The 20578-nt window shown below is 37.0% G+C and overlaps 1 long non-coding RNA gene across 1 annotated transcript; it reads left to right on the forward strand.

Moving 5' to 3' along the window:
* Window positions 1-2093: 2093 nt before the first annotated feature.
* Window positions 2094-3141, forward strand: LOC113048435 (uncharacterized). Its single transcript, XR_003276481.1, has 3 exons — window positions 2094-2272; window positions 2350-2409; window positions 2845-3141. It is a non-coding gene; the product is annotated as an uncharacterized LOC113048435 (long non-coding RNA).
* Window positions 3142-20578: the final 17437 nt, after the last annotated feature.

The raw sequence follows: 20578 nt of genomic DNA on the forward strand, positions 1-20578 counted from the left end.
AGTGGCCATGACACAAACAGTTTCTGCCATTCTCATGTTAATCTTGAGTACTTTTAGAGTAGTATTGCATCCTTCATATCTCTGAGGAGTTTAATCTGATTTTTAAAAGTTAAGATAAACCTTTACGATTCTCTCCAAAAACTGCCAAGCTCCTAGTTTGCTTGCTGTGGGCTGAGCTGGATAGTCATGAGCATGTTCCTTTTGTTTACATTATATGCACTTAAGCTGTGATTGCCAACAAAACACAGAAATTGTATGCGGTTTTACTTACCGCCTGTGGTCCCGACTCATGACTGGGTTCTTTTATGACTGGGGCTGCTCCATCTTTCAGTATCAAACATGTTGTAAATCTAGTGTCGACCTGGGACTTCTTTATGAACATTCATCAGTGGTGGGAACAAACAAACACAAATGAAAATATGTTTCTGGCCTGGAAAAACAAACTGCTTCCACTGTTTCCTTAATGCTGGGTTCTTTGTGAAGCAGAACAAGGTTATAACTTTCCTTTACAACCAAAAACACTTCTTTGAAGACATTCTTCTTGAGCAAGTCCTGTGTAGTGCTGCCCTCTCTTTAACTTTAAAATGTTTTTAAGTGCACTTTAAATCATTACCTTAATCAAAAAAAGTACAATTAACTAGATTCACTCCCTAAACTTCTTTGAAGACATTCTTCTTGAGCAAGTCCTGTTTAGTGCTGCCCCCTCTTTAACTTTAAAATGTTTTTTAAGTGCACTTTAAATCATTACCTTAATCAAAAAAGTACAATTAATTAGATTTACTCCCTAAAATAATGAAGGATATTAAAATGTAAAGTATACATAATTATAATGTTAAATTTAGTGTGTTACATAAAAAATTATATTCAAAATTCAATGTTATTTAATTTATTTATTTGCACATGTAAACATGGAATTGAGAGTTATGAATGACACCAACATATGTTGTGTTCCATCAGTTGCTCTTACTTTTGTGGCTTTTCACATTTCTTTCAGAAATTAAAAACTCAGTTCTCTATCAATTTGTGGCTCTTTAGAAAAAAATCTTATCTTTAAATATTTAGGGCTGCAAGATTAACTGAAATTAAATCACAAAGATGATAAATTGTGATTAGTCAGAATCTGCGATTGTCGTGTATTTTTCAGTGAAGCATGGTTCTATGATCAGTAGTAAATCTCCATCTGAAGGCCAGAGGGCACACTCCAAATACACCTGGCAGAAGAAGCCCAGGAAATGGCAACAGCGGCTGCTGAATAAACAGATTTAACCATTGTCCGAAATGGATGTTAGAAGCAGGGGCATTGCTAGGCCATATTTAACGGGTTTTAACAAGGTGTGTGTTTATCGATAAATTAGGGTTAAGATTATAATAAATGTATCTGTGCAGTTCTTTTACATGAATACAGTTTGAATACATTTTGTGAAGTTCTTTTTCTTTTCTTTTTTTACAGCTCTTTGTTTCGATAATAAGGGCGTCTCCAGAGCGTGTGCTGTTAAAGCCCTTTCACACAAGCATTGCTTGCTGTAAACAAGCCTGTGCAGTTTAAAACACCTAAAGCTCACATCTGGCCTTTAAACACAAGACTCTCCAGATGTAGGGTTGAATGGGAAATTTATCAATTTGCTTAAAGGTGGCAACCCAACACTCATCACACCAGTGCTGTTTCCTCCAGCAAAAATCTAGCCCTTAACACATATGAGCGCAAACTTTATTAAATGGTCATGTTGGTATTTTCATTTGAAATTTTTATATTTAATATAAAACATATTGTAGTGCATGTGGCATATCACAGTCATTCAAAACTGATTGGAGACAGTGACACACAGCACTCAGGGAATTCACAATTCAGAAATACAGTAGAAATATTATGTGTCGTTTAGTATTTAATATTGTTTTGTATTAGCGTAAGGGAATAAGGGTAGCAGAATCAGGAAATGAGAGCACCCGAGGAGGATGTAAATGCTATGTTTATTTATTTTAAATATTTTTTATGTTTTTTAATGTTATCCATGTTTTTTTTAAGTATCGGTTCAGGCACTGGTACTGTTTTAAAAGTATCGATTTGGCACCGGTATCATAAAAACCCAATCGATACCCAACCCTAGGTATGATATATGGATATAAAAATTTAATTGATTGACCGCCTTCTTTATATATCATACAGTACAATACAAACAATAATATTGTAATAAGAGCCAATGTCTATTATAAACCAGGAACATAAGAAATATAGGTCAAATCAGGAGCATCTCTTTGGAATTTGGAAGAGCAGGTATACTATTTATATAGACATTAAGTAATTGGACAACAAAAAATTGCTAAAGTGAAAATGTATTTTATGTATTTTAGATGGAGATGCCATGGCAACTCTTCCCACAACCAGTCTTTGTCTTTGTGAGTGCACAAAAGGTGAAAGCTTTCCAAATAGTTTGGGCTTTGTCTTTTCTACCAAACTTATCAAAGCTTGGAGTTCAGCAGCACTAAAATTAAAAGCTCGCCAGTTTTGTTTATCAGTTTTGTTTACTTCATTAGCAGCTGGTACAGAGTTGGTTGCTTGGTAACAGACCTTGATGCAATTAAGAGATTTCCTAACTAGAGATAATATATGATTTTATAAGATTGGATAAGAATCCAAAATCAAGTTAAAGATTTGCTTATTAAATATAAATTTGCGAGATAAAAGTCTTTAATTTTGCTTTAGTTTCCTCAAGCCTTACTTTCTATTTAGTTTTAATATTTTCTCTGTTTGTAGTTCCAGTAATTTATTTTCTAGAATTTGTTCTTGTCTTATGTGTTGTTCGTTTCTGTCCTGCATCCTGATCCTCCCTGGCTGCTATTCTCAAGACTGGACAGTCAGACTGGAACAATGCTGCTTCATCTTCTCGGTTCTCCAGTGGATTCATTGTCCAGCTCTGATCTCGGCCGTCTTCATGTTCTCCTGATGCCTGCCCTATCCTACCATTTGGATTGTTCTCATTCATCACCATCCCTGTTGTATCTTGTCTTGTCAATAAACTTGGGCATGCTGCATCATTACATTATATCAGGCTGGAAATCAAAACCTTCGTCTATAATTCATCAACCTCATATACGGCTTATCATTTTAAAGTTAAACATGTAAGTAGTAGCAACTTAACAGGTGTATGAATACCATTAACATTCCATGTACAAATGCTCAAATTCAAATGCTCATTCTCAGTGCAAGGAGATTTTTATTTTTATTTTTTTTGCTGAACCAGACTGAAGTGCTCCAGCTCCTTAATTTTAAATCAGGAATGCCTGAAAGACTGAAAGACAATGACTGAAAGACTATGATGAAGATATCACTTTATGGATATACAAATGTGGGGTAAATTATTATTCACACTGGTGCACTTAAGAATAGATGTATTATAGAAAACCAAGTTTAATGACTCTCACACCTAACATACAGCATTATGGTCATTTCACACTGCCACAAACTTTGTTTTGTTTGGTCAGTGCTTTTACCCTATAGGAGTATGGCAAGTGTGAAATGGGTTTTAGATGCCTTGGGAAATTTGTATATATATATATATATATATATACAGTATTGTTCAAAATAATAGCAGTACAATGTGACTAACCAGAATAATCAAGGTTTTTAGTATATTTTTTATTGCTACGTGGCAAACAAGTTACCAGTAGGTTCAGTAGATTGTCAGAAAACAAACAAGACCCAGCATTCATGATATGCACGCTCTTAAGGCTGTGCAATTGGGCAATTAGTTGAAAGGGGTGTGTTCAAAAAAATAGCAGTGTCTACCTTTGACTGTACAAACTCAAAAATATTTTGTACAAACATTTTTTTTTTTCTGGGATTTAGCAATCCTGTGAATCACTAAACTAATATTTAGTTGTATGACCACAGTTTTTTAAAACTGCTTGACATCTGTGTGGCATGGAGTCAACCAACTTGTGGCACCTCTCAGCTGTTATTCCACTCCATGATTCTTTAACAACATTCCACAATTCATTCACATTTCTTGGTTTTGCTTCAGAAACAGCATTTTTGATATCACCCCACAAGTTCTCAATTGGATTAAGGTCTGGAGATTGGGCTGGCCACTCCATAACATTAATTTTGTTGGTTTGGAACCAAGACTTTGCCCGTTTACTAGTGTGTTTTGGGTCATTGCCTTGTTGAAACAACCATTTCAAGGGCATGTCCTCTTCAGCATAGGGCAACATGACCTCTTCAAGTATTTTAACATATGCAAACTGATCCATGATCCCTGGTATGCGATAAATAGGCCCAACACCATAGTAGGAGAAACATGCCCATATCATGATGCTTGCACCTCCATGCTTCACTGTCTTCACTCTGTACTGTGGCTTGAATTCAGAGTTTGGGGGTCGTCTCACAAACTGCCTGTGGCCCTTGGACCCAAAAAGAACAATTTTACTCTCATCAGTCCACAAAATGTTCCTCCATTTCTCTTTAGGCCAGTTGATGTGTTCTTTGGCAAATTGTAACCTCTTCTGCACATGCCTTTTTTTTAACAGAGGGACTTTGCGGGGGATTCTTGAAAATAGATTAGCTTCACACAGACGTCTTCTAACTGTCACAGTACTTACAGGTAACTCCAGACTGTCTTTGATCATCCTCGAGGTGATCATTGGCTGAGCCTTTGCCATTCTGGTTATTCTTCTATCCATTTTGATGGTTGTCTTCCGTTTTCTTCCACGTCTCTCTGGTTTTGCTCTCCATTTTAAGGCATTGGAGATCATTTTAGCTGAACAGCCTATCATTTTTTGCACCTCTTTATAGGTTTTCCCCTCTCTAATCAACTTTTTAATCAAAGTACGCTGTTCTTCTGAACAATGTCTTGAACGACCCATTTTCCTCAGCTTTCAAATGCATGTTCAACAAGTGTTGGCTTCATCCTTAAATAGGGGCCACCTGATTTACACCTGTTTCTTCACAAAATTGATGACCTCAGTGATTGAATGCCACACTGCTATTTTTTTGAACACACCCCTTTCAACTAATTCAACTAATTGCCCAATTGCACAGCCTTAAGAGCGTGCATATCATGAATGCTGGGTCTCATTTGTTTTCTGAGAATCTACTGAACCTACTGGTAACTTGTTTGCCACGTAGCAATAAAAAAATATACGAAAAACCTTGATTATTCTGGTTAGTCACATTGTACTGCTATTATTTTGAACAATACTGTATATATATACACACACACACACACACACAAACACACATATATATATATTATATTTTTGCTAATTAACTCTTCATATATATACAGTACAGACCAAAAGTTTGGACACACCTTCTCATTCAAAGAGTTTTCTTTATTTTCATGACTATGAAAATGGTAGAGTCACACTAAAAAAAGCAGGAAAAACGGTTAAAAGGTGTAAATCAATTGTAAATCAGTGTAAATCAAAATGGAACAATTTAGAATTGCCAATGCAATTGCTATTTTATATCAAGATGCTGAAAAGGAGGCTGCTGAACGGAGGAGACAAATCCTTCAAATCACGTAAATCCTTACGTTTTTCTAATTATTCTTTCTTCATTAACTGCCCATAAACGTATGTGGACTTAAGTTAGGTATATCCAAATGAAAAGTAATAATAAAAATGTATTAGAATGTATCATATAGGCACCCTATCAACAGACTACAAAGTACTAACTCACAAAAAGTTATGTGAACTATTGCAGGGATGTCATGAGACTACATTAGATTTTTCAGTGTACCAAATAAACTGACAAGTACAATAGGTCTGACAGTTGATAACATTTAAATTAACTAGCTTACACTTCACATCTTTTATTTGTCTTTGTGGTGCTCAAATAAGTTGATAGTTTGTTTACCATCTTTATATAGTTAGGTGCACATCATATTACTGCATTAACACAAACAGGACAATTTAATGTCTATAATAATCATATAGGCTACAACTTTTAGACTCTGCGATGAATGTTGTGCTAGAGCTTATCAATAAATGAATGAAACCGAAATAGAGTATAAAGAAATACTTCTCGAAAAGAGCAAATGTTAGAGGGAAATTTAATTATGGCAGATTTGTATAAATTTTAGACAAAATCCTTAAAACAACTGCATAAATAGCCTATATTAATAAATACATTAAATATAGTAAAAACATTTTAAAAATCCAAAAATATAATAAATACATAATGCAACAACAGTACATATAGTAAAAACTCTTTAAAATCAATAAATATAACAAATACATAATACAACAAAAGTAAAAACGTTCTTAATATATTATCTATATATTTTATCTATATACAAAGTCCACTCGCAGGTATTCACAGATCAATGAACAAGGTACCAATCCTGGTCAAGCTTCTTTCTGGAGAGGATTTAAAGCCAGCTTTCAGGCTCTCCAGGAACAGCATCAACATGCTGGTACAGATGCTGCCCCGTCAAAAAGCCCATGGATGGAGCCGTGAAATTGAAGTACTTGTTACTTGTTATTGGCTTGCCTGTGGAGCATCCTACAAGGTCACATCAGATAACTTCAGCATGCCACTTTCAACAGTTTGTAGGACTGTTCACAATGTTGTGGTGGAGATGATGACCATCCTCAAAATTATTCATTTTCCAAAAGCAGAGGAAATGGATGAGGTGGGGGGTGGCTTTGCTCGCCTTGCTGGCCATGGGGCATTCCGCTGTGCTGCTGGTGCCATTGACGGGTGCCACATCAGGATTGTTCCTTCTTCAATGCCACAAAAAAGATGCATAACTATAAAGATCTTCCCTTCCATCATTCTACAGGGCACCTGTGATGTTAAAGGCACATTTATAGATGTGTATATTGGCAATCCAGGATCTGTACACAATGCCCTTGTGATGCGCACATCACCAATGTACCAGGAGGAGGAGGAGGACAGCCAAGGACAAGAAGACAGTGAGGATGGTGAGAATGCAGAAGTGGGTGAGAGGGATCTATCAGGGAACCATCTCAGCTTTCTTCTCCCGAGGAACTGCCTGGGTGTCTAACTGAACATGACTACATCTAGACAGCAAACCTTTCCAGATGTTGTCATGTTCATTAAAAGAGGAACATAAACAGTTAAAATATTAGCTATGACATTAATTAGAAAGATAGGTATGAATAAATGTGCATGTAGATGGATATAGATACATTTATATGTTTTCTTAATGTTGGTATGTTCTTCATGAGATTTAACTGCATGATTGTAAATAATTGTATACCACTATAGACATTGGATGTTACATTATTTTATATTATTTGTCTTTTTGTTGTACATATAAAGAATACACTGTTACTACAACAATGATTTGCCAGGGTTGAAATTGAAACATTCATTTTTTATTTTATTTTTATTTAAATCATTTATATAAAATCATTTATCATTAAATACAACATTAATTTAGAATTTATTAACAAGTTTTTCATACAGAGACAGGTATGCTCTTGCTGCCCTCTCTCTCTCCTCTTCTCTCGCCAATGCTTCTCTCTCCCTCTCCTCTTCCCTCTCTGCCTGTTCTTTTAGAAACTCAAGAAAAGACTGGCTTCCTGTCGCCTCTTTCTTGACTGCTGGCTACTCCTGGCTTCCACAGAAGGGATAGAAGCTGGTGTGCTGACTGAGCCACCTGTAGTGGCAGTCAGGTTTGATGCAACAACTACGGACAGAGTCCCCTGGAGTGCAGCATCCATTGCAGTGTACCAGGTGGCAGCAGTCACACTACCGGCCGCTACCCCTTTTCCTGTGGGTGGGTCCCTAAGCTCCTGAAATAAAGCAAAATGCAGTCATGTTCTCACCTCACGTTGTTCCACACTTTTAGAAATTTTTTATTTTTGCTCTACACAGTGGAAGATATTCTTAAGAATTTTTGTAACCTAACAGTATGAGGCACCAAAAAATTACACAAGTCAGTGTTGCCCCAGAACTGTTAGGTTACAAATATTCTTCCTTTGTGTAAAAAAACAAAGAATAAATAGTGTACACAGGTGTGAAACAACTTAAATTTGTGGGTGAATGACAGAATGTTCATTTTGGGGTGAACTATTCTTTTTACAGTCTCAGAGTAAAGAATGTAAACAGAGTAAAAACTGCAGTTGTTAAGCCCCTCCTGAAAAAGACCTTGACCTAGATCTTGATAACACAATTTTGAGCAATTTTAGACCAATATCTAATCTTCCTTTTATAGGCAAAATTATAGAAAAGGTAGTTTTTAATCAGCTGAACAAATACTTAAACTCAAATGGATACCTGGACAATTTTCAATCTGGTTTCCGACCGCATCACAGCACAGAGACAGCACTCATTAAGATAATCAATGATATTCGCTTAAATTGTGACTCTGGCAAAATATCAATGCTGGTATTGCTAGATCTCAGTGCTACGTTTGACACTGTCGATCATAACATACTACTAGAGAGACTGGAAAACTGGGTCGGGCTTTCTGGGATTGTACTCAAATGGTTCAGATCATACTTAGAAGGGAGAGGCTATTATGTGAGTCTAGAAGAGCATAAGTCTAAGTGGACGTCCATGACATGCGGAGTCCCACAAGGCTCAATTCTTGCACCGCTCTTGTTTAGCTTGTAAATGCTTCCACTTAGCGTTGTCACGATACCAAAATTATTGTTTCGATACCGATACCTAGTCAAGAATTGTGATTTCGATACTTTTCCTGTGAAGGGAAAATACATTCTCAAATATCATTGACGTGTGTTATTTTAACTGGGACAACATTCTAATCATATAACACACTAATAAATGAACATATGAACAGTAGATATATTAAACATTTGAACAAAATATGAAATATTAAAATATAAAAAATTAAATAGAGCAATGACAATTAAGGTAAAGAAAAAATACATTTAGCAGCATTATCTCAGTAATCATTAGAAACATAAGAGTAATACATTTATCTTGATTCTGAACTTTGAATAAAAAATATGAACAGTGATTATATTAAACAATGTTTCTGAACTCAGAAGATTAAATGTCAAAAGATAAATAATATCAATTTAAGCAATGGCATTCAAGTAAAAAAAAAAAAAGCAAATAAAACTTAGCACCAATATCTCAGATATTGTAACTTATTCTGAATATTTGTCAGTTGTGCAACCTTTTCTTTCAGAGGAGAAAAACTCAGCCAGTGAGCTTTAATGAGCGTCATCTTTATTGAGCGTCATCTTTTTCTACCAGCCATGGACCAGCAGCCACAGTATCACTTGTGCTCGCACGTGCAGCCTAATGATGCGCGGGTCGGGGTTTGTTTTTTAACCCGCGGGTCCCGCGTTTATGAAATAATTTGGCCCGCCCCAGCCCGCAAATAAAGTAACATTTCTTTACCCACCCAGACCCGCGCATCGGGGACATCACGGAAGATACGTTGCTACTAGACTCATATTTCTCGTTCACTGAAGCTCCTCCCTCCACAGCAGCGCGCGAGCGGACTCAGCGGAGAAGCGCGAGCTCGGCGCTAATAGCAGCGCATGCACAGCTCGTGAACAGCTCTGTGAACTGTTTCATCCTGTCAAAGAGTTACTCAAGATGTGACGGAGCATGTGATTTGTTGAATGTAGTAAACGAATCCGCCCTTCACTGAACGAGATCGAGAGATCTTCTCATTCGTGAATGAATTGAACTGAAACATCTCGTTTATGAATGAAATGAATGGTATACAGGGTCAGTGAGCCAAGCATGTAAATCTCGATCAGCAGATACAAAGCACAGTTATAGGTGCCGTGAAGATACGCTCGTTTTCATATTTAGCATACAGAACATAACTCTATGTTTAATCCCCGATTAATGTGAATATTATATATGAACTGTCTGACCAAACAATTAAAATGTTAATTGTGCAAGAAAACCTTGTGCTTTGTTCATCTGAACTTATTTAAACTATTTAATGCGATTATGCACACATTTAAGTAAAGCCAAATGAGTTTAGTAAAGCCACTAATGCAGTCATCTCGCTCGCTGTAGTGTTTTTTTGCTGCGTGTATAAGGAGAAAAAAACACAGACGTCCATAAGGGGGCACTGGAAGCGTGCGTTGCACACACCAACATGAAATACGTCTGTCACAAATCTGGAACGCAGTCATTCTTTGAAGTATAGATTCTAATAAATTTAGGTATCGTTACGTTTTTAATTTCCGAGAATCGCGATGCTTTTGAAGTATCGGTGCACCGTGCAACACTACCAACTCTTACAATCTTTTTCAGCATGTCTTAACAAGAGGCAGTGACTCTCATGTAATAGGAAAAACAGAGGATTCTATGGCACAGTAGTCACCATATCAGCAGACAATCTTTCAGCTTACTCTTTGATTGGGTTGAAAATAATTTTTTCACATGGGAGAGTATGTCAATATTGCATGGCCACAAAAGACAAAATCACTACCAAATTCAAAGAAGAGGAATTTACTCTAAGAAACAGTACTAACTATAGAAACCAGACTGTCCGTGAAAATCCTGATTATGGGTCTGTTTATGGTGTGCAAAGAAAGAGGATAAACACTTTACCCTAACTCAGGTGAACTTTGAAATTGAGAATTTTCCATATTCTGTAAATGACAAGACATCTAAACCACAAATCTTGTTGGAGTAAATGTTACGAAGCAGAGGTCAACTCTCTGGTAAAGCTTCTGAAACTGGGACATTGCTTCGACTGCTACCACAAATAGTGGGATCTTATATACCACCAAATGAGTATTGGAACTGCTACATTTTACTACGAGAAGTGGTGGATGTGACCATGTCCCCAATTTTTTTAGTGCACTATCCTTCACTTATGTTAAAATATTGGCCATTGCTTCATTTGTCTTGTATTTGCTTTGAAGAAAAGCATCAGTATTTCAAGAAAGTGTCTACTGTTGTTTTCAACTTCAAAAACATCACCAAATCACGTGCTAGAAGACATCAGCTGAGACAGTGATGAGAGCAAACTCATTGGATATGAAATATGCCATGCCTCAGGATCTTGTGATGTCCCATCGAACACCCTGCCTTCTTTGGTGTTGGCCTCTTTAGAATCTCATGTTGGAAAGCCTCTGTCGGATGAAATATTACAAAAAAACAAATTCCATCACAGTTAACAATACAGCTTATAAAACTGGCAAATGCAAACTGATCGACACTGTACACGCTGAAGAGATTCCATTATTTTTCAAGATCAAAACAATATATGGACACAGTGGTTTGTGGTACATGTTTGGTAAAATTCTCACTCCATTCACATTTGACAGTGCATACAAAGTTATGGAAACATCTTGGTGTGCCCTTGAGTTAGGGAAAGAGTTAGCTTTCCATGGGCTGGACACTTATAAAACCTGGAAGGAACTCTCTTGATCCCTTTGCGACACTGGATTACTAAACATTAGAGTGTGTATCTGCACCAGTACTCAGTTCATATTGCCATTAGGTGGAAATGATAATGTTGTACTCCTATTGACTCTTATTGTTTTTTTTTTTACAGAGAATGAAATTGATGGGGACAGTTTTGTGAATCTAACTGAAAATGATTACTAAAATATTTCTGAAGATGAAGGATCAAGTTAAATTTGAGGTTACAGAACAGCCTAAAGACTAAGATGCCCTCTAAGACCACACACACCAATCATGAGTATTTTATGGCCAAAGGTATGTTGACAGCCTGCTAACAGGAGTTTTAAAAGGAAAGTGTATGATATGTTACTACTTATGCAAATATTTACACCAACTTAAAAAAAAGCATTGAACTACTTGTGTTTGTAAAATGACAGGATGCACCTCATGGAAACAAATAACAAAACACTTATCTGAAATCTTCATCTTCTATAGGACTTCATTTGGCATTCCACATGGGTCAGTCACAGAACATTGCCAAAAAAGGGTGGCCAGCAATTACCAACTACCAAAATTTCCAATGGGGAAAGCAGAGATTTTTTTCTTCAACAGGACGGAGCAAATGGAGATAAAAAATAATTCAAACACTTGTTTGATCAAATGTGCACATATATGCACATATACATGGCAATTATAAATATGTAAGCATAGCATGATGGAGGATTATTTATTTATTCATTACATTTTTGTTTAGGTATCCAACAAGTGAACAATACAACAAGGTGTGTTCAGCCCTTGTTACGAAATAGCAGTTTTTGAGAGACAGGACTGGAAGAGGATATGTAAGAAAATGACAGAGTTTTTCTTTTTCAAAACCTTTTAGTACTTCCTTGATATTGTTATATTGCAGGTGATACTTGTTTTAGCATTAATTGTGTTATTTCTTTCCATTTTAGGAGTCATGGGATGAGATGCTTCAAAACAAATTGAAAGAAAGCCATTGGTTGATATTGAAGAGGTAAATACAATTTTGATGGGTTGTAGCACTGAAAGAGAATTTCATAGAAACATGTGAATCTGTAAGGCTGTGTGAAAACATACCCCGCGTTGTACCCCTAAAATTGCCCCATAGACATACTATGGTGAGGGACAGCCCATGAAACTGCATCGAAGCGTACATTTTTTTTTTCTACTATTGTAATTTATATAGGAATTTAGCATTAAACATAACTCTGCATGACAGTTTCATAGAAACATGGGGCTCGGCTCATTTTCCTCAGCCAACCAATCAGACTTTCAGAGTCACTCTGAAGCTGTCAAGACATGCCCTAGTAACCATTTAGGGCACCCTAGTGCAGTCCCATAGATTGTCATTTATAAAGGTCCAGATTGATATCTTTGGATCATAATTTCATATAGACATGGGAGTGGGCTTGTTTGACTCAGGGCAGCAAACAACCAATGATGAATCACCATAGACATTTCCTAACCACACACTAGCAATGCCCTAGCAACCGAGGGCCGAGTTTTGCCACTGCAAGCACTGCAATTACTCATACTGCAACAATGTTTTACCAAAACAGTTGTCAGATATTGAAGCTAGAGTCTTTAGCTAATTCTCCATGCCAAGATGTCTCTACTCTGGATCTCCCACCACATTGTCTTTCCCAGAGTTGGAATATGCAACGACAACACCTCCATGCTGCTTCCTCATCTTTTTCTCCACCCCATGATGGAAACTGAACCAAAGCACACCTTCATGAGTGCAGACAAAGTACTTTTAGGTTATATCATCAAGTGGGGTCGTGGGATCGTTTACCACAGTTACTAAAGTTGTAAGGAGGCACCAGTTCTTGTTCTGTGCGGTGCAATTGTCCACCCAGTAAATTACATGTCCTTATATAAGTGCTGTCTTCCTTACAGCAATGCCTTTGTGCCATTTTACTGAAATTTTATACTTCTTGGAAGAAGGTTTCATGGAATGCCGAGATGCTGTAGTCTTCACCCCAGGCATTTGGGGCAGCACAATTAATTTTTGGAGGTCAACACTGCAAACTGAGAGGTCACCAAACTCTTCCCTTTGAGCATTCAGCATGTAGTGATGCCTTCCTCTTTCTGCTTTCCTCTCATGTTCATTCTTCTTTTGACAGCGTAGACGTTCATGAATGCTAGTTTCATTCTGGTGCCTAGCTCTGACATGGATTTCTTGCCTCAAGCAATTTTTACACTCTTCTTCACCTAGCTTAGTGAAGCTAATGTTCTTATCCTTGATGGCCTTTATATATGTTTTATATAAACATTTGAGAGACTTATTTTTCCTTGTAATCTTTGAACATCAACTGAATGCTGATTTCACTCAGGTGTGGGCATATAACTTAATATCTCTTCGTCCTTTAGTTCTAGGAAAGTATGTATAGTCATAGTAAAATATTCAAATTAAATATGTTACTTGACAAGGCTACTAATTCTAATTAAATCATATTCATCATTCATGATTTATTGTAGCACATTGTGAGGAAACTACATAAAAAATCCTAGAGCAGATGAGGCTGATAGTGATGAAGATGAAATGGTGATGATTTCATTTAGCTACATTTAACTACATTTCATGAGTTCTGTACTTGCACACTGCATATTAACAAAGTTTACTTTAATCTAATCAGATGTCAATAGCAGCCAAAATGTCTTTCAAGAGAAGTCTGCCGCTAAGATACCACAGAGGGAAGCCTTGTGTAGGAAGAAATGTATAAGGAGAAAACTGAGGATCAAAGGAGACAGACATTTTCCAGACCATGCATCACACCTCAGCTGTTTGCAGCAGACAAACAAGGTCACTTTGCAGCAGACAAATATGGTCACTCAGTTAACATCTGAATGATGACCTCACTCAGCAATAGAAAGTCTGTAAAACAAAATTTTTAACAACCTTGATCTATCATCCAAAATATTATAGACCAGTGGTTCCCAACCATGTTACTGATGTCCCCCAACACTGCATGTTTTCCATGTCACCTTAATCAAACACACCTGATTCAGATCATCAGCTCATTAGAACACACTCCAAGGCCTGAACTGGGTGTGTCAGACAAAGGAGAGATGCAAAATGTACAGTGTTGGGGGGCCTCCAGGAATGTGGTTGGGAATCCCCAGATGTGTTCTTGATCCGCCCCTTTTACCCAGGATGCATGGAGAGGTGACTTGTGCGGACTTGATACGGGCCATAACCCAGAATTCAGTTCGAACCTGGTTAGCATCAATGGCGGAGGAGAAAAGTCACAACAGTAAGTAATACATTTCGAAATACTATTGATGTTTTATCACAAAATGTAACGTAGTTCTAAGAGTTTTGATGCCAGAATGTTGTTTAAACTTCAAAGCTACCGTCGAATTTTAAGGTTATAGCAACTATTTGAAAATTTGCTCAGACGATTTTGTTACGAGTTGAAAAATCCAGGCAATCCGGAGCTGGTGTAAGTAAACCCTCGGCAAGTCCTCCTAAAAAGTAGCTAGGCCCTGTAACATTTTGTAAAATATGGGGCTGCCTGTGTTGTTTCTGTAGTGGATAAACATTTGATATATTGTGCTTTGGGTATATCTAATGGGCAATTGTTTTGCCTGAGGGAAAAGTTTCCTAACTAACATTTGCCTACTTATATCAAATGCAAACCTTATTTTAGAGTGCTCTTGTCATTTTAACCAAATAGTTTGTTTTTCTTTATTTAAATGTTTTAACAAATTATTTTATAATTGTATTGTTTTTCATTAACTTAAATAAAGCATGATTTTCTTATCAAGGGACTGCTGAGGAAACTCGGGCCTTGATAGAGTGGCAGGCGGCCAACGAAAGGCTTTTCACCAGGAGGCGCATTTCCTCCAAAAGTGGATGGGAGTGAGTATTCATTTTGAGTGCTTGTATAATTCCCTGTATGTCTGTAGGTTTGGAGCTAGATTTGGACAGTCTTCATCCATAAAAATGAATACGTTATTGAAGTGGAATCATTCTTTATGGTTTTGTTTTGCCTATAGGCATTTTGTTTCCACTTCTGGTTTGGCCATAACTTGCCAAACAGGCAAAGAAAAAATGGAATAACCTAAAAGATAAATACAAGGTAATCTGCCTGTTTCTGTACTTTCTGTTACTGAAAGAGGCTTACCAAGATGTGTGTAAAGACTTTCCTGTCATATTTGAAACCTAACATAGATGCATTGGCCCTTACATTTTATCTTGTAAAATGTAGTTTAGGCAAGGCAAGGCAAGTTTATTTATATAGTACATTGCATACACAATGGTAATTCAAAGTGCTTTACATAAAAGAAAGTAAAATAATCATGAAGAAAAAAATTACAAAATAAAACAAGCAATTTTAAAACTTTTAAAATGATTAAAACATCTAAAAAGTTAGAAAATGATAACAGAAAATAAATAAAAATAAAAGTGAAAATATAGTGCAATCTGTTCGGACGTTGCACAGTGCTCATTTAATAAATGCACAGCCAAAAAGATGCGTTTTGTGTTTTAGCACATCTGATCTCTTCTGGAAGCTGATTCCAACTGCGGGCGGCATAGTAACTTAAGACGGACTCCCTTTGTTTTGTGTGAACCTTTGGTATTTCTAACTGACTCGATCCTAATGATTTGAGTGGTCTGTTAGGTTTATATTCAGTGAACATATCTGAAATATATTTCGGTCCTAGGTCATTTGGTGACTTATATACGAGTAAAAGTACTTTAAAATCAATCCTAAATGTAACTGGAAGCCAGTGTAAGGACCTGAGGACTGGTGTGATATGCTCAGATTTTCTGGTTCTAGTCAGAATCCTGGCAGCAGCGTTCTGGATGAGCTGCAGCTGTCTAATGGTCTTTTTGGGAAGGCCGGTGAGGAGACCATTACAATAGTCCACCCTGCTGGTGATAAAGGCATGAACAAGTTTCTCCAAGTCTTGGCTGGAAACAAAACATCTAATTCTTGCAATGTTTTTGAGATGATAGTATGCTGATTTAGTTACTGCTTTGACATGACTACTGAAACTAAGGTCTGTCTCCAGAATCACACCAAGATTCCTGACTTGATTTTTAGTTGTTTGACCCCTAGAGTCAAGGTATGCATTCACCTTGAACACTTCAACTTTGTTTCCAAATGCAAAGACTTCAGTTTTTTCCTTGTTTAACTGAAGAAAGTTCTGGCACATCCAACAATTAATTTCATCAATGCATTGGCAGAGGGAGTCAATGGGCAGTCCCTCCAGAAAAACGCAGATTTTTTTTTGTGATTGTTGCGGGCAAAAATCCTTGATTATGCGGCAGGTTTTAAAAAAAATGCGATCGAATATGCGGGATATTTTTGCAATCTTATGCAATGAAATTGCGGGAACTTGCAAAAACTGCGGTTTGATGAAAAAGAGAAAAAAAGGTGACCCCCCCCCCCCAAACACCCTGTTATCACTAGGCTACTACCTTACTGTAATGAGTCATTTCTTATGACTTCCTATGATAAGCAAGCATACTAAATCACAGAATATTTAAGTTCTCATTATGTTTTATTTCAGACCTTAATTAACACATGGCTCAAACTTACAAAACATTGAGTCAAACAAGTTCTCTAGCTTTACAAAAGGAATATTCAACAACTTCTGTAAAAATGAATACAAATAAAATATACACACAAATATACAAATGCTGTTTTACAGGAATTGCAAAGTGCAATCTCTTTTCGCAACGTAAATTATTTTACATACTACTAATATACTTACAACTGTAAGGTTTTGGTACTATTCTGTAACAAAAAAGTACAATCTTACAACTGTAGAGGTGCATCAACTTCTGAATGAAACTACAACAGTCCACTGTGAAAATGAAAGCTAACTGCATAGCCTTTAACACTGGCCTATCATTCGCCATCCTCATCCTCATCCCTCTCTCAAAATAATTTGCCCCCACTGTCATGTAACACACCAGGTAACTGCTTCGCGTGGTCTTTTGTGCTTATTTTTGTTGGCAGATGAGAATGATTTGCGTCCTTCACCCTGGTTTCACCGCGGGCTTCACAGATGATGTTCACGTCGCGCAATTAGGTCATTTCGTAAGGTTCCCATTGGGAAATAATGGCGATTGACTTGTGTGAAGTAAACGCAACATTTTTCAACTTTCTGCTAAGATATATGTGACTTTTTTGCAATGGAAATTATTATGATTATGAAATCATGTGACCTCTGCATATTTTGCTTCCTGAAATCGGGATTTTATGCGGCGAAAGTGCGGCGTATTTAAAAAAATGCGACCTCCGCATAAATATGCGGCCCTTGGCTGATTATGCATTAAATCACGCGATCACATAATCGCGTTTTTCTGGAGGGACTGAATGGGGCTGTAGTCATTTGGAGATAAGGCTAGGTAAATCTGGGTATCATCAGCATAGCTGTGGTAGGCAATTTGGTTCTTTCTCATTATTTGACTTAGTGGAAGTAGTGTTGCACGGTGCACCGATACTTCAAAAGTATTAAAAACGTCACGATACCTAAATTTATTAGAATCGATACTTCAAAGAATGACTGCGTTCCAGATTTGTAACAGACGTATTTCATGTTGGTGTGTGCAACGCACGCTTCCAGTGCCCCCCTATGGACATCTGTGTTTTTTTCTCCTTATACACGCAGCAAAAAAACACTACAGCGAGCGAGATGACTGCATTAGTGGCTTTACTAAACTCATTTGGCTTTACTTAAATGTGTGCATAATCGCATTAAATAGTTTAAATAAGTTATGTATGCTAAATATGAAAACGAGCGTATCTTCACGGCACCTATAACTGCGCTTTGTATCTGCTGATTGCTGATCGAGATTTACATGCTTGGTTCACTGACCCTGTATACCATTCATTTCATTCATAAACGAGATGTTTCAGTTCAATTCATTCACGAATGAGAAGATCTCTCGATCTCGTTCAGTGAAGGGCGGATTCGTTTACTACATTCAACAAATCACATGCTCCGTCACATCTTGAGTAACTCTTTGACAGGATGAAACAATTCACAGAGCTGTTCACGAGCTGTGCATGCGCTGCTATTAGCGCCAAGCTCGCGCTTCTCCGCTGAGTCCGCTCGCGCGCTGCTGTGGAGGGAGGAGCTACAGTGAACGAGAAATATGAGTCTAGTAGCAACGTATCTTCCGTGATGTCCCCGATGCGCGGGTCTGGGTGGGTAAAGAAATGTTACTTTATTTGCGGGCTGGGGCGGGCCAAATTATTTCATAAACGCAGGTTGAAAAACAAACCCCGACCCGCGCATCATTAGGCTGCACGTGCGAGCACAAGTGATGCTGTGGCTGCTGGTCCATGGCTGGTAGAAAAAGATGAGGCTCAATAAAGATGACGCTCATTAAAGCTCACTGGCTGAGTTTTTCTCCTCTGAAAGAAAAGGTTGCACAACTGACAGAAATTCAGAATAAGTTTTTTTTTTTTACTTGAATGCCATTGCTTAAATTTATATTATTTATCTTTTGACATTTAATCTTCTGAGTTCAGAAACATTGTTTAATATAATCGCTGTTCATATTTTTTATTCAAAGTTCAGAATCAAGATACATTTATTAGTCTTATGTTTCTAATGATAACTGAGATAATGCTGCTAAATGTATTTTTCTTTACCTTGAATGTCATTGCTCTATTTTATTTTTTATATTTTGATATTTCATATTTAGTTCAAATGTTTAATATATCTGCTGTTCATATGTTCATTTATTAGTGTGTTATATGATTAGAATGTTCTCCCGGTTTTAAAATAACGCACGTCAATGATATTTGAGAATGTACTTTCCCTTCACAGGAAAAGTATCAAAAAAGTATCGAAATTGCAATTCTTGACTAGGTATCGGTATCGAAACAATAATTTTGGTATCGTGACAACACTAATAGTTGGTAAGATCTTCTTCTATATACCGATGTCCGATTATAGATGAAAGGTAAATATTCTCAAGTTTTGATTTATATTTATCAATGTTTCCAAGTTTAAAATGTAAAACTGTCAGTTTGTTAACCTAAAGGGTTAACAATCTCAAATTCATTGATGTAGAAATGTAGACACAGACTGGATAAAGAAGAAAGAAGGGAGTTTCCTCTTGATTAAGCATTGCCCACACACTCTTGAAACTTGAAAGGTGAACTCTTGAAAGATGACTTGGAGGTTTCCACAATACTGGACTGAACTGTGGTAGCAATACAGTGCTTTTCTCTTAATTTTAAAACGAACAAAGATTTTGCTTGAGGTTTTGCAGTAAATCTTCTGTTCTAAACTCTTCGCAACGTTAGTAATGTCCACCACATCAGTGGTAGGCAACTACTCTTCAAAATTATGAAAGTCCTCAATATGTTCCTCCAAGTTACTGTGCTCATTATCACAAGCTTGCCCTTCTTCACTGACCAGTGAAAGAAGATCCCAATGTTTGCGATAAATATGCGATCTATAGGAACTGAAATTTTTGCTTATTTTGCCACAACTGCTCAGTCCAAACATTTATTCAAATTTTGTATCATTTTGGTGATAAAGTCCAATATATCAAATCTGTTTAATTAGGGAAAATGTTTTTTGCTGTATAATGGACAGTTAAAGAGAATGGGCATTTCTGTGAAATCAACGTTGAAATGTAGGGATGAAATCCTGGAAACCATTTGCAGTCAACCAATCAGCCACATCTTCGACTGTCCACTGAATCACCTCTGTGCTCATTGTTGTTTCAATCTGTATACAGAAAAGTGTTACAGTTTAGAGCAGGGGTTCCCAAACTTTTTAGCCCGTGACCCCCATGATAAATGCACTGCTTCCTTGCACCTCCCCCACCCCACCTCAACAACCCCTCCCTTCATGTGAAATGTACAGCAAATCGATTTTATGCCCAGTCTCAGAGCAAACAAAGTTATATTTTATAGTTCTACATGTAAAATCAGTTGCAATTCTGCATTAGCCGCTGGATAACCACTGTGTCATTTTAAAGCAGTATTATATGTTTGTAGCCTCCAAACACCTTTAACTTTACCAAACAGTGGGACACGTTGTGTTGCTTCGCGTGATGTACATACGTAATTTGATTGTGATTGACGCTGACGTAATCTCAGAATGTCTGGGACAAAATTACAAACTGAATTAAAAAAACAAAATTATATATTTTTTTTGTATCAGACTTTTCTGCAAACACCTTTAACCCCTTTACGTGCAAACATCGCCGACGGCCCCAGTTTATTATTGTTTCACTTTCACAGCACATTAAAC

Source organism: Carassius auratus, chromosome 29 (genome assembly GCF_003368295.1).
Source record: "Carassius auratus strain Wakin chromosome 29, ASM336829v1, whole genome shotgun sequence".
Taxonomy (NCBI): domain Eukaryota; kingdom Metazoa; phylum Chordata; class Actinopteri; order Cypriniformes; family Cyprinidae; genus Carassius; species Carassius auratus.